This window comes from Equus quagga, chromosome 2 (assembly GCF_021613505.1).
Source record: "Equus quagga isolate Etosha38 chromosome 2, UCLA_HA_Equagga_1.0, whole genome shotgun sequence".
NCBI classification, from domain to species: domain Eukaryota; kingdom Metazoa; phylum Chordata; class Mammalia; order Perissodactyla; family Equidae; genus Equus; species Equus quagga.
Genome location: NC_060268.1, coordinates 47,247,933 through 47,259,962, shown reverse-complemented (window position 1 = coordinate 47,259,962; position 12,030 = coordinate 47,247,933). Strand labels below are relative to the sequence as shown.

The following is a 12,030-nucleotide window of genomic DNA, read 5'->3' as shown; positions in this document are numbered from 1 at the left end:
CTTTTTATGTCACCTCTCTCCTAAATTTCCACTAAAATGAAACTTTTACTCCATCCTTTCTTCCTTGCATAGGATTTCACAGAGCTTCCCTGGAAGATCTACATTCAGGAAATAGCAATGTACTTAACTGATTGTGTTTCTCCTTTGGAGGCGTTAACATCCGTCAGACCTTTCAAGGCAATTAATATTGGCTGTGCACCTACTACTTGCCAAGCACAGTTCTAGAAACCGGAAATACAAAGATAAACAAGATATGACCCCTTTCTCAAGGAGATCACAGCTCAGTGAGACACACAAATAGGGATAAGACCATTTGATAAGTGTTATAGGAGAAGTAATGTACAAAGTAGGTTTAAAGACATATGAGGAAATAGTCATTGGATGGGGGGTTGATTTGAGGAGAAACTGAAAAAGAGGCTGAGTTTGAGCCTTGAAGGAAGAGGTCAGGACGTGGACATGGTGGGAAGGGTCATTCCAGGAAAAGGGCGCAGTGTAAACAAAGGCATAAGATAAGAAAGTACATGATATGTTGGTGAATGGTTGCTGTGGCTGGGGGGTGGGGGCAGGTGGAGAGAGGAAAGAACCAAAGACAAGGAAAAGATATCTGTGAAGGGTCTTCTGGATACGGCTTGCCAAGGAACCTGGGCTTTATTCTGCGCGAGATAGGGAGCTACCACAAGTTTTTCAAGTAGAGGAATGATCTGAGAAGCTCTGGTTTTTTGTTTGTTTATTTTTTCCTTTTTCTCCCCAAAGCCCCCCAGTACATAGTTGTATATTTTTAGCTGTGGGTCCTTCTAGTTGTGGCATGTGGGATGCTGCCTCAACGTGGCCTGCTGAGCGGTGCCATGTCCGTGCCCAGGATCCGAAATGGCGAAACCTTGGGCCACCGAAGCAGAGCGTGTGAACTTAACCACTTGGCCACGGGGCTGGCCCCCCATGTTTTTTAATAAGGTAATTCAAATGGTAAGAATGAAGAATGGGTTGGCATGTAAAGAGACTGGTCATAGTGGGCCACTGAAGGCCTATTAGAATGTTGCTCCCCTCCCCTTGTTAATTCAACTGCTTACCATGTTCAAGTTCGTGGTTTTCTATTTAGGTGTCTTTTCTACAATGTAACTCTCCTTTCCTTTCATCAGCCCACCGTCTTTTAAGCTTCAATTGCTATAGTTCAGTAAAACAAACAAACAAAAAAACCATCCCACAAAAGTCAGAGAAACCAAGTGGATCAGATACACTTTGTTCTGGCCCGAGCCACTAATTCATCCTGTGACACTGGACAAGGAGCTCAATCTGCCAGGCTCTTAGCCATCAAGTGAACTGGTTGAACTAGCCTACGTAATGGATTGTAAGATGCAGTTTCCCACACTTAACATTCTGAAATTGAGATGTGTCTTACAATAGATGGTCCTATAATTACTGTTGGCCCAGTAGCAGTCAAAATGTACTTGTCATTGCCTACAAATGCGTAAAATATCAAAAGCACCAGCTTTAAAACTAGCAGAATGGGTATCAGGGATTTGGAAAAATCCCAGGAACTGTTAAAACGAGTGGCACACTCTTTTAAAACCCAGGGGGCAGGGAGTGGGGGAGGTGGCAACTCAGGTATGTTTAGCAACACTCTCAAAGGAAGGTCCAGATTCCACGTAAGGGAGCAGGCTGAAGAGCCCAGCATCAAGGGCTTTCAGTTCTTTTACAGACTTTTTTTAAAATTACCACTCTTGATGGCAAAGAGGAGGTATTGTGTGGGGAAAAAACCAGACATTGATGACTATGAGTCAAAAAGCGATTCAAAAACTTGGACTCTGAACGTGAAGAAGTTTTAAGAGTATTAACCAATTCATTTTACTTGCATTTCTCCTTTTTATGTACCCACAGGGGTGATATATGATTTTAAAAAATCAATGTATATTCATAGCAGCTTTATTTGTAACAGCCAAAAACTGTACACAACCTGAATGATCATCAGCAGGTGAATGGATAAACAAATTGTGGCATAATCACATAATGGGATCTACTCAGAAATAAAAAGGAACAGACTATTGACACACACCACATGGATGAACCTTAAAATAATTATACTGAATGAAAGAAGCCACACCAAAAAGAATGTATACAGTATGATTCCATTTATCTAAAATTCTAGAAAATGTAAACTGACCTATATGACAGAAAGAAAATCAGTAGTTGCTTAGGGATGGGATAGAGGTAGCGGGTGGCAGAGGGAGGGATTATGAAGAGGCCGGAGGAAACTTCTGGGGGTCATACATAGGTTTAGTACCTTGACTGTAGTAATGGTTTCACAAGTGCCTGCATATGTCGACACTTCTCAAACTGTACACTTTAAATATGTGCAATTCATTGTATGCCAATTAAAAGATTTCAAAACTCTACTGTAAGTCTAAAACAGCTCTTTCATAAAGTAAAAATTATATTTTTAAGAAGGCATGTGTCATATTTCCATTGGCAGCATTTTTCTTAGTAATACATAAAATACTGGTGTGTTTTAAAATTGATGGTGTCTTAGAGTTGATAAGATTCTATTTGTAGTTCTAGTCCAGGATTCTACAACTATACCCAGCTTCTCATCTCCCCCTGAAACAGACTCGCTCTCTTGATTTTCTAGACCATATCATTAATCTACTAGTCAGTCACTTCCAAAACTCAGACCACCCTTAGATTCTTCTCCTTCTTTCCAGGTCTAGTCGTTAGCACCTCCTGTAGATTCTTTCTGCATAGCACCTTTCACACCATCCCTTCCTGTCACTGGTTTTAGACCTCTGTTTCTTTGGGCCTGAACTACTCTAATTGCATCTCATAAGGTTTCTATTCTTCCCTCTAAACCACCCAGAGCACCACAATCAGATCGTCTTTTTCTTAACACTGCTAATAAGCCACTTGCCTGATTAAGGACTTACAATGGCTCCCTCTTGTTTACAGAATGAAATTCAGATAGGCTAGTATCCAAAACTCCCATAATTTGACTTTGATCTGCTCTTACTGTTTTCTCTCTTCATTATTTTCCGAGGGAGGCCTCTGCTCCAGTCAAAATGGTTTATTCACTCTCTGTGGTAGGCAGAATAATAGCCCCCTAAATAAATCCTCATGCTAATCTCCAGAACCTGGGAATATGTTACTCTACATGGCAAAAGGGACCAGGTGTGATGAAGGATCTTAAAATACGAAGATTATCCTGGATTATCTGGGTCGGCCCAATGTAATCACAAAGGCTCTTAAAAGATGGAAGAGGAAGGCAGAAGAGTTAAAGAACAAGATGTGACGACAGAAGCAGAGGGTCAGAGCGATGCCATGACTGGCTTGGAAGATAGAGAAAGGGGCCAAGAGCCAAGAAATGTGGGCGGCCTCTAAAGCTGGAAATGGCAAGGAAACAGATTCCCCCCAGAGCCTTCAGAGAGGAATGCAGCCTGGCTGACATGTTGATTTTACCCTCATAAAACGTGTCTCGGACTAATAATCTCCAAAACTGTAACATAATAAATTGGAGTTGTTTTAAGCCACTGAACTTGTGACAGCAGCAACAGGAAACTAATATACTCTCCTACCCTTCCATTCTCCCAGATAACTGTTTTGGCTATCTTGTTTCCATCTCCATATCCACTCCCACCCTGCTCTGTGGCCCAGAAAGATGATCTATTTACACTGCATCAATAGGTTCCTTTGCTCTCTGGCTTCTGTTTGGCCAACAGGAGGCACCAGCAGGACACTGGAGGACAGGAGGAGAGGGAGGCTGGGTCCTGAGGCCACACCTCCTCTTAGGCAGCCCTCTCTGTGCAGCTGCCCTCCCCTTGCTGACTTCAGGCCTGGGGGTGGTGAAGGGTCCCTGTGTGGCAGTGCCAGGTTTCTGCCTTGTTGGATTCCCTAAACCCTCCCTACATCTTTGTAAATAGCCTCTTTATTAAAATCCCCTCAAATTATTCAGTTTGAGTGTATCCTCTGTTTCTTGTTGGGACCTTGGCTGAGACAGTAATATTTCTTGGAATGCCCTCCTCTATTCTCATGGCCTACCATGTGCTCTGCATCAGAGACCTGGCTCAGATCCCAGCTCTGCGGGGCCACAGAATATCAGAGCTGAGCGAGGCCTTAAAGATCATCCAGTCCAGCAACTTCGATGGTTTTTCTCCTACTTCTCTGATCACTCCTTCGTGGCCTCTTTTTGGCAATTCCTCTTCCTCCACCTTAAAGACTGGCACGCTGCAAGGTCCTGTCTACAACTTCATTTCTCACACTATATGTTCTCTCTGGGGAAACTCATCATCTCCAAAGTTTTAATTATAATCCATATCCTGAAGACCCCAAAATCCATATCTTTATCCTAGACTTTGTCCCTGAGGGTTAGGTCCATATATTTCCAACTGTGGAATTGACATCTCTACTTGGCTGTCTCAGGCACCTGAAATGTCAGAGATACTCCCATCATCTTTTCTTCCAAACAGCATCTCCTCCTCTAGAATTTCCAGCTTCAGGAAACTGGCCAAGAAATCAGGGAGCCCCTCTTGACAGCTTCTCTTCCTTGTCTCCTCCCCACCCATCAATCACCACATCCCATCCTTACCCAAACTTGTTGAGAACCCACCTACTTCACTTCTCTGCACTGCCACATCCAGCCTCACTCCCTTTCCATCCATTCTCCATACAAATGGCCAAAGGGATCTTTTGAAACAACTTTTTTCTAGTTACTTAAAATTCCCATTGCCTTCAGGATACGGTTCAAATTCAGTCTGGCCTCTGTCATTCTCATCAGCCTCATCCTGCACTGCACTCCCCATCTCCTCCTGGCTCCAGCCTCCTGGACCACTTCCAGTTCCTGGATCATGCCTTATGTTGCTCCCTCTGCTCAGAGCACACTTACCCCCTCCTCCTTTGACTGACGGCTCACCTACTCATCTTTCGGTCTGAATGTAAGGTTCAATTCCTCATGGAGGCCTTGTTGGGACGCCCCAGATGAGGTGTGAGTCACTCCCTGGCCCCCAGGGCACACCCTTGATCAGAGCTCTCCTTGACTTTATTAAAATGACTTGCTTTATCTCTGTCTTCCTTGCTAATCTCTGTGAGGGTGGAGACTGTATCAGGTTTAGTCACTGTTAGAATCCTGGCTCTCAGCACAGGTCTTGACCCAGAGTAGGCATCCAACAAATATTGTTCAACAAACGTCACATGAAGGAAATGAGCTTAGAGAGGTGTGGTGACCCACTGGTCCAGAGCTCACTCCACCACATCCACTGTCTCCATCCTCTGTCATGGGACTTTCAGAGGCCACCAAAGCCCACGGAAGTTGCTCCCCTTCCTAAATTTGCATTGCCTACATCACCAGTTTGGTGTTTGTCCCTTGCTCTCTTATTATCTTTTTATGTATGTTCCATATATGGCTCTCTCTCCAACTACACCATAAACTCCCAGAGGACAGGGATGATGTCATAATCCTTTATTCAAGCTCGGGTTTGTACATTCATTCAACAAACATCTACTGAAAGCCCACCTTTCCAGACACTGCTGGGAGAATAGCAGTGAACAAAACATGAAGTCCTGTGCCCCATCTGAGCTTACAGTTTAGTAGCGTAAGAGAAATGAAGTAAGTAGTTACAATAATATGTTAATACTACGTAACAGTAGCTGTTAAAACAAATTGCACACGTTGTGACAACGTATGGCGGGGGGAGGGGGGGCGGGGATCTCAAAGCCAGAGGAGAAGAAAAAAAATGGTGCATCCTTCTGGAGCACAGCTTTGACTTGAAGATTTGGGGGAAGTTAGTTATTATTATTATTTTTTATAACAAATAGAGATATACTGTGGAGAAGAATATGGCATTCACATAGCTTTTAAAGTCAAATTGCCGATTTCTGGCTCCTGGCTAGCCTGCTTTAGCCCCCACCCAGGTCCCACAAGGGTTCACGTTTGTTCTCTCCTCCTGTTAGCGAACCCCCAGTGGAAAGCCTGCAAAGCGCTGTTGCAGCCTCGCCTCCGGCAGAGTGCCCATCCCATGGCAAGCACTCAGCGTGCAACAAGATACTAATGTGCACATTAGAATGAAGCAAGTGCCAAACAAGGCTTCCAGGAGTCCAGGTGGGCAAGGACACCCAGCCAGTTAGGGAAATGGAAAATAGGAGAAAGGACTGGAGCTGAAGGACGGATGACATGACCTGGGCCCTCAAATAACTTCCTATTACCCAAAGATAGGAGCCCTGGGAAGGAAAACAAGGAGTGGGGCTTTCTTTGCTTCTCTTTCCACTACTTTATTTGTATAACTATGGTATGAAAGAGAAAAATCAGATACAACATGAAGTGCCCAGCCTTTGGCCCTGCCTACACACAGAGACTTAGAACCAAAGCCAAAACAAGCAGTCCTATTTATTGAACTCAAAACAAACAAGAGACTAATTTTTACAAAAGAGTAAACAAAAAATACTCTAGAAAAACCTAGTGAAAAGCTTTTTAAATGGGCAAAACAGTGCCATACATTGCTTTGGAGCACATACATATCTAGGAAAGCTACAAAGGACTCCTCACGGGAAGGACAGACACCACACTGGGAGGAGAGGGGCTGGACTGGAGATGGGGGACCCAGGTTCAACTACCCAAGTAGTGTAGCTGCTAAGTGATTTATTATATATAAATCTCCAATTATAAATTGAATTGTAAATCTCTTTTGAAAGGTGATGAGGAACAGATCATACCAGAATGAAGAGTTTGCATCTGAAACTATTTGTTCTTAATTTCCCAATCTCATAACACAAAAGTTGCCAGCGCTAAAATTGAGCTGGAAAATAGTCCCCTTTTAAAACAATGTGCCCACTAGTGACCACACCCCCTTCAGGTTCAGAAGAGCACAAAAGACTAAAACATGGGCCTTGGAGTCAGCCAGCCCCAGGTCTGATGGTTATAGACCCAGGTTGCGAGTGACAACCTCTCCAAGCCTCTGTTTTTCTCTGTAAAACAGGCAAAGAACAGTACCTCTCTCAGAAGGTGGAGGTGATGCTTAATGTGATAGTGTACGTGCTAGGCACACTGACTAGGACATACAAGCCCTCAGTCACAGCCATTTCTCTTTTGTCCTTGGTCTGGGAATAGTCTTCTATTTGGGTATTTGTTCCCTCTGTCATCCTTGTCAGAATCTGTTGAATATGGACAGGCGCATCCTCTAAGAGTCCTGGGTCAGGGTTGCCAGGTGTAGCAAGCCACCATGTGTAGGCTGGCCACAGCATGAGATAGGTTTCCACCTGGGCAGGCAGTAGCCAAGAAGCTCCTTGGCTTGAGCAGAAGCTCTTCCGCATGGAAGTCTTACCGTCTGCGCAGACTGCCACCTGGTTTCTAAGTCTCTTGGAGGGTCCTACTTCCTGCTGCCGCGTTATCCCTCTGTCTTGCCCTATGCTCTGTTTTCTGAGGCGTTCCTATTTCTTGACCTCTGTCTACCTCTTTACCTTCCTCTTGTGTATCTGTGTCTTTCTAGTTTTTAACTGTTTTGTTGGTTCTAGCCACGTCCCCTCCTCTTGCCTTCGGGAAGTGATGGGCTTCTCAATTCCTGACTGGCACCATGGGTTCCCTGCTCTCCCGCATTTGCTTTATGTGCCCTCCTGGCTTCTGCCTGCTTACATGCTCCTTGACCCACCTATCTTGTCTCATTGTCTAGCATCTGTATCCCAGCTAGGTTTTGATCAATGCTTTGTTATGACTTACAGGTGCTAAGGGCACCTTGACTCATGACTGCTTACCAAGACGACATGCCAAATATTTAGCAACTAGTATGGAGTGGGCACTGCCCAATCAGAATGGCTGTCAGCTATAAAAATGGGGATGGCTATCCCCCCACATGCTGGCTGAAGAGCAGCCCAGTTCACTAGACTCCAGACCCCTCCAATCACCCTCACAAGAAGCCTCCTGGTTCTTTCTTAGGTCTAGTGCCCCAGATTTGCTCCTTTCTCCTCATATCCAGGCTTGGCATGACTGGTCTTGTTTCCTGTTTTACGATCTCCTGTTACCCACAGTTCTAGAGCTGACCTTCTCATTTCCACTCCAGCTAGCTGTCACAAGGGAAATCCAGGAATACTGGCAACAAACATGAAAGAAATCATTATGGGGCAGCTTTGATGCCTAAACAGGAGGTCAAAACCTAAAAGCAGAAATATAGATATTCCAGGTATAACAAAAATACGCTGCAGCAAAACTTTCTGTATAAAATTCTTTATCTTAAGAGTTGATTCCATTTTCTTGGTCTGGTAAGAGGAAGTCTCTTTTGCACACGCCTTCTATACAACTCTTTGAACTACTTAGAGCATATACAGAAAACATTTGGTTGTTTGTGACTCACACGTAAAGGGAATGAGAGAAAACCCCACAACTTCTGTTCTGTCAAAAAGCTGGATCTCTTCTTTCCCCAACACTCCTCTAACTCAAAATGAAAAGAACCACCACCTGGAACTTCCTTCTACACTGACACAGATCTTGGACGGAGAGAGGAAGGGGACCAAATTTTGAGGATGGTTCTCACGTAGGGCTAGAAGTTCTAAAGTTTGGGAATTATTAACACTTTGACGTTGGAGTCAGGGGATGGAGTGTCTTATGAATAAATGATTGACAGTAGCCAAGAGGAACCAAACAAGGGAATTTCCCGGGCCCCACTCACATCTCCAATAGGATTCAAATTTCGGGAATCTGAAGCCACAGATTCACTGAGAGTTCCCCACAGATTCACTGCAGCTCTCTGTCACTAACCACACAGTCCTCCAACAATTCTTTCTCTTTATTTACTTATTTATTTTATTGATCTTCTGCCATTTTTTTTTTTAGTAGCCCTTCTTTATACCACGGACTCAGACCATAGTGCCCAGGCCACGGGGCAGCTAACATTGCAAGCGGGCAGCCCTTGGGGCCCCTGGCTCCCAGCAGCAGTGGCAGGGCTTGCAGGTCCCCGTGTGGACATTTCTCCTGTACTTTTAGAAAGAGCAGGCAATTAATTTCCCTTCACTCCCATTCATGCTGCTTCTTCTTCTTTTTCTTTTATTGCGGTTACATTGATCTATAATGTTGTATAAATTTCAGGGGTACATCACTATATTTCGCCTTCTGTACACTACATCATGTTCCCCACCAAATGTCTAGCTGCCATCAAAAATATGGAAAGCTTCACGAATTTGTGTGTCATCCTTGCCCAAGGGCACGCTCAGCTTCTCTGTGTCGTTCTAATTTTAGTATATGTGCAGCTGAAGCAGGCACCCCAATTTTTTTATTTAAAAAGTTCAAATCTATGGAAAAGGTAAGAGACTAGTACAATAAACACCTGTATACCATTCTTTTTGACTCACCAACTGTCATCATTTTGCTCCATTTCTCAGCTTGCCTCTACCTTAGACCTTTCTTTTCTTGAACCAGCTGAGCGTCGTAGACGTCATGACACATTGCCTCTAACACCCACAGCTCAAAAGAATAAGGACAGTGTCCTACATAATCACAGTACCACTACTGCACCTAAGAAAATGAACAGTAATTCCATAATATTATCTAATATGCAGTCCATATTCAAATTACTCCACTTGTCTCCAAATCATCTCTTATAGCTATTTTTTTCTGATCTAGGATCCAAAGTTGACACATTCTAACTGGTTGTTACATCACCTAAGTATTTTAATTTACAAAAGTCACCCCCCTCCCCCCCCCAAGTCTTTTTGGCAGGCACACTACACAGGTGAAGTTATGACCTTCTTATTGCATCCCAATGGGAGACTCATACAGGTGCTGGCAAGCTTGACCACTAGGCTAAGATGATGACCTCTCATCTCTCCATTGTCAGGACACATTTTCCCTAGGTAATCTGTGTGACATACTTTGAAATAATGTGAAAATCCCGCTTTCCAACCACCTTTCACTCAAAGGTTTTGTACCCATGGATGAGTCCTTGCCTGAATCAGTTACGGCAGGGTTTGCAGAGCACGGTTTTCCTGGATCTCTCATTCCTTCTATTGTGTATTTCTGATTCAAACAATGACCCATCAGTGCCCCTCCTCTCTTTCTTCAGTGTATATACTCTCTGGTTACTTCCTGTCGGGGCTTCCTCCCCACCTCTTTGCCCACCCCATCTGCCCACTGCCGGCCAGCCCCGAGGAGCCATTTGCTTCTCCCTTTACCTGCTGATCACATCACTTCACCTTCAGCAAATTAAAAACAAACAAAAAAAAACCCAAAAAGCACATGTTGTTGCCTACCAATTTACAGTAATTTACAAAGATTAAAACGATTGTAATGCATATTTATTGGGTGAGATTGAAGAGAGTATAGAGGAAATCAGTTTTATTTTTTAAAAAATCAGATTGCCCAAGCCCTGAAAAATCTTTCCTCCTCACTAAGGGAATGCCACTTGTTCTGTCACAATCGGGCTTTCTGTAACAATGTTCAAGAGAAGCATCCTCATCTCTTCAGTTCCCTGACATAAGAATCTTGGAAGAACGGGGGTTTAGAAATCATTTAGCCCAAAGGCCCCATTTTATATGGAGAAAGCAGCACAGAGAGGTGAAAGGACTTGCCTAGACTCCCTCAGCTCCTTAACGGTAGAGCTAGGACAGGAACCTGGTTTTAACCTCCCCCCCCCCCACCCCCCCGATGTTCTTTTCATTGCCTTCCCAAGTGCCTCGTGATTCGGATGTGCAACGGGCAAGATGAAGCCACAACATTCACGGTCTCCTTCATTGCTAATTTGCATGTTGCCTGCACTACCTTCCCACCTTTAAATACTTTAAGTAAAGATGCCCATTAGGAGTCTTTTATTATTATTTTAAAATAAATCTTCATTTCTGCAGGTCAACAGAGAAAAATGAGAAAGACTCAAGGCAGCACAGGCTACCATCACTTTAACCAGGAAAAAAAAAAAAAAAGGGGGTCCCGGGGGCCCGCATCAGGGCGCTCTCTGAAAATCCCGCTTTCTCGGAGGCTGAGAAGCCCTGCGGGTGACAGCTTCAGGGATCTTAGAAAAAGATGCCAGCCAGAGTCCACCCTTTCTGTCGCCCGCTTTAACGATACAGTGAGGGGCATTAGGCTCCAGGAGCTTGTCAAACGTTCACAGGAGGAGAAAGGGGGGAACAAAGCCCAGCATGGAAAAACCTAGCCCCGCAGCTCGGGGAGGGCAGGAGACCGCGCCCTCGCTGCAGCGGCCCGGCGGGCTGCAGAGGCTGCGGAGCCGCAGTGCAGGGCGTGGGACCCACACCGGCGGGCGCCCCCCGCCCGCGCCGCCCTCTGCAGCGCTCTCCCCCGCGCCGCCCGCCGGGCCGGGGAGGCAGGAGGCAGCCCCTGCCCCGCGCGCCCGCCCCCCCCGCCCGGCCGAGCGCCGACGCCGCGAGCATCCTCCAGCCCGCAGGGAGGGCGCGGGGCTGCAGACAGCGCCTCGCCCGGGCCGGCTCCCCCTCCCCGCCCGGCGCGCTCACCGGTCCGTGCGGCCATCCCGGAGCCGTCGGTGCGGGCCGTCCGTCCGTCAGCCCCGAGGGAGCGGGGGCCGGCCGAGCAGGGGCGGCGCCGCGGCCGGGGCGAGCGCGGCGATCAACAGGCGGCTCCCGGCCGGGCGCGGCGCCGGGGAGCGCGGCTGCAGCGGGGCAGGCTGGGAAGCGTAGTTCCGGGCGGCGCGCCGCGGCCGCGCGGAGGCGGGACCCCTCCCGGGCCGCCGCCGCCGCCCTGGGGCTCCCCATCCTCCGTGGCCCGCTCTCCCGGCAGGTGTCCTCGCCCGGAATCTGCGTGCCGACCCCGTGACCGCTCTGCCCGCGGGGCGGACCTCACCCTTGGGAAAAAGCCGTGCAGGCTCGTTTGAGAAACGCGGGGCTACTGATAGGGTGGGTGGCAAAGGCTTTTCAAGCTTGTGAGGAGCAGTTGGGTGAGTGAGCATCTTTATGTGGAAGCTTTAAGACCTAGCTTTTCCGCGGGCCTGGGGCTAGGGCTTGGGAAGGAGGAGTAGCTAGGGTAGATGCCCAGGGGGAGGGCGGTAAGCAAGGTGGGATTTAGCTGATTTAAAGTTTGGGGGTGGGGGTGTTGGAGAGCCC

The 12,030-nt window shown here is 46.6% G+C and overlaps 1 protein-coding gene and 1 non-coding gene across 5 annotated transcripts in view; both read right to left on the bottom strand.

Moving 5' to 3' along the window:
* Window positions 1-11,556, bottom strand: part of TMOD2 (tropomodulin 2) — a 47,438-nt gene extending 35,882 nt beyond the window's left edge. For 3 of the 4 annotated variants that reach the window (XM_046655086.1, XM_046655088.1, XM_046655089.1), the window contains exon 1: window positions 11,425-11,556. The gene's annotated coding sequence lies outside the window, so the exon portion shown is untranslated. The remainder of the gene's footprint in view (window positions 1-11,424) is intronic. The other variant, XM_046655087.1, reaches the window with a different exon arrangement.
* Window positions 9,121-9,226, bottom strand: LOC124236569 (U6 spliceosomal RNA). The gene has a single exon (XR_006887800.1). It is a non-coding gene; the product is annotated as a U6 spliceosomal RNA (small nuclear RNA).
* Window positions 11,557-12,030: the final 474 nt, after the last annotated feature.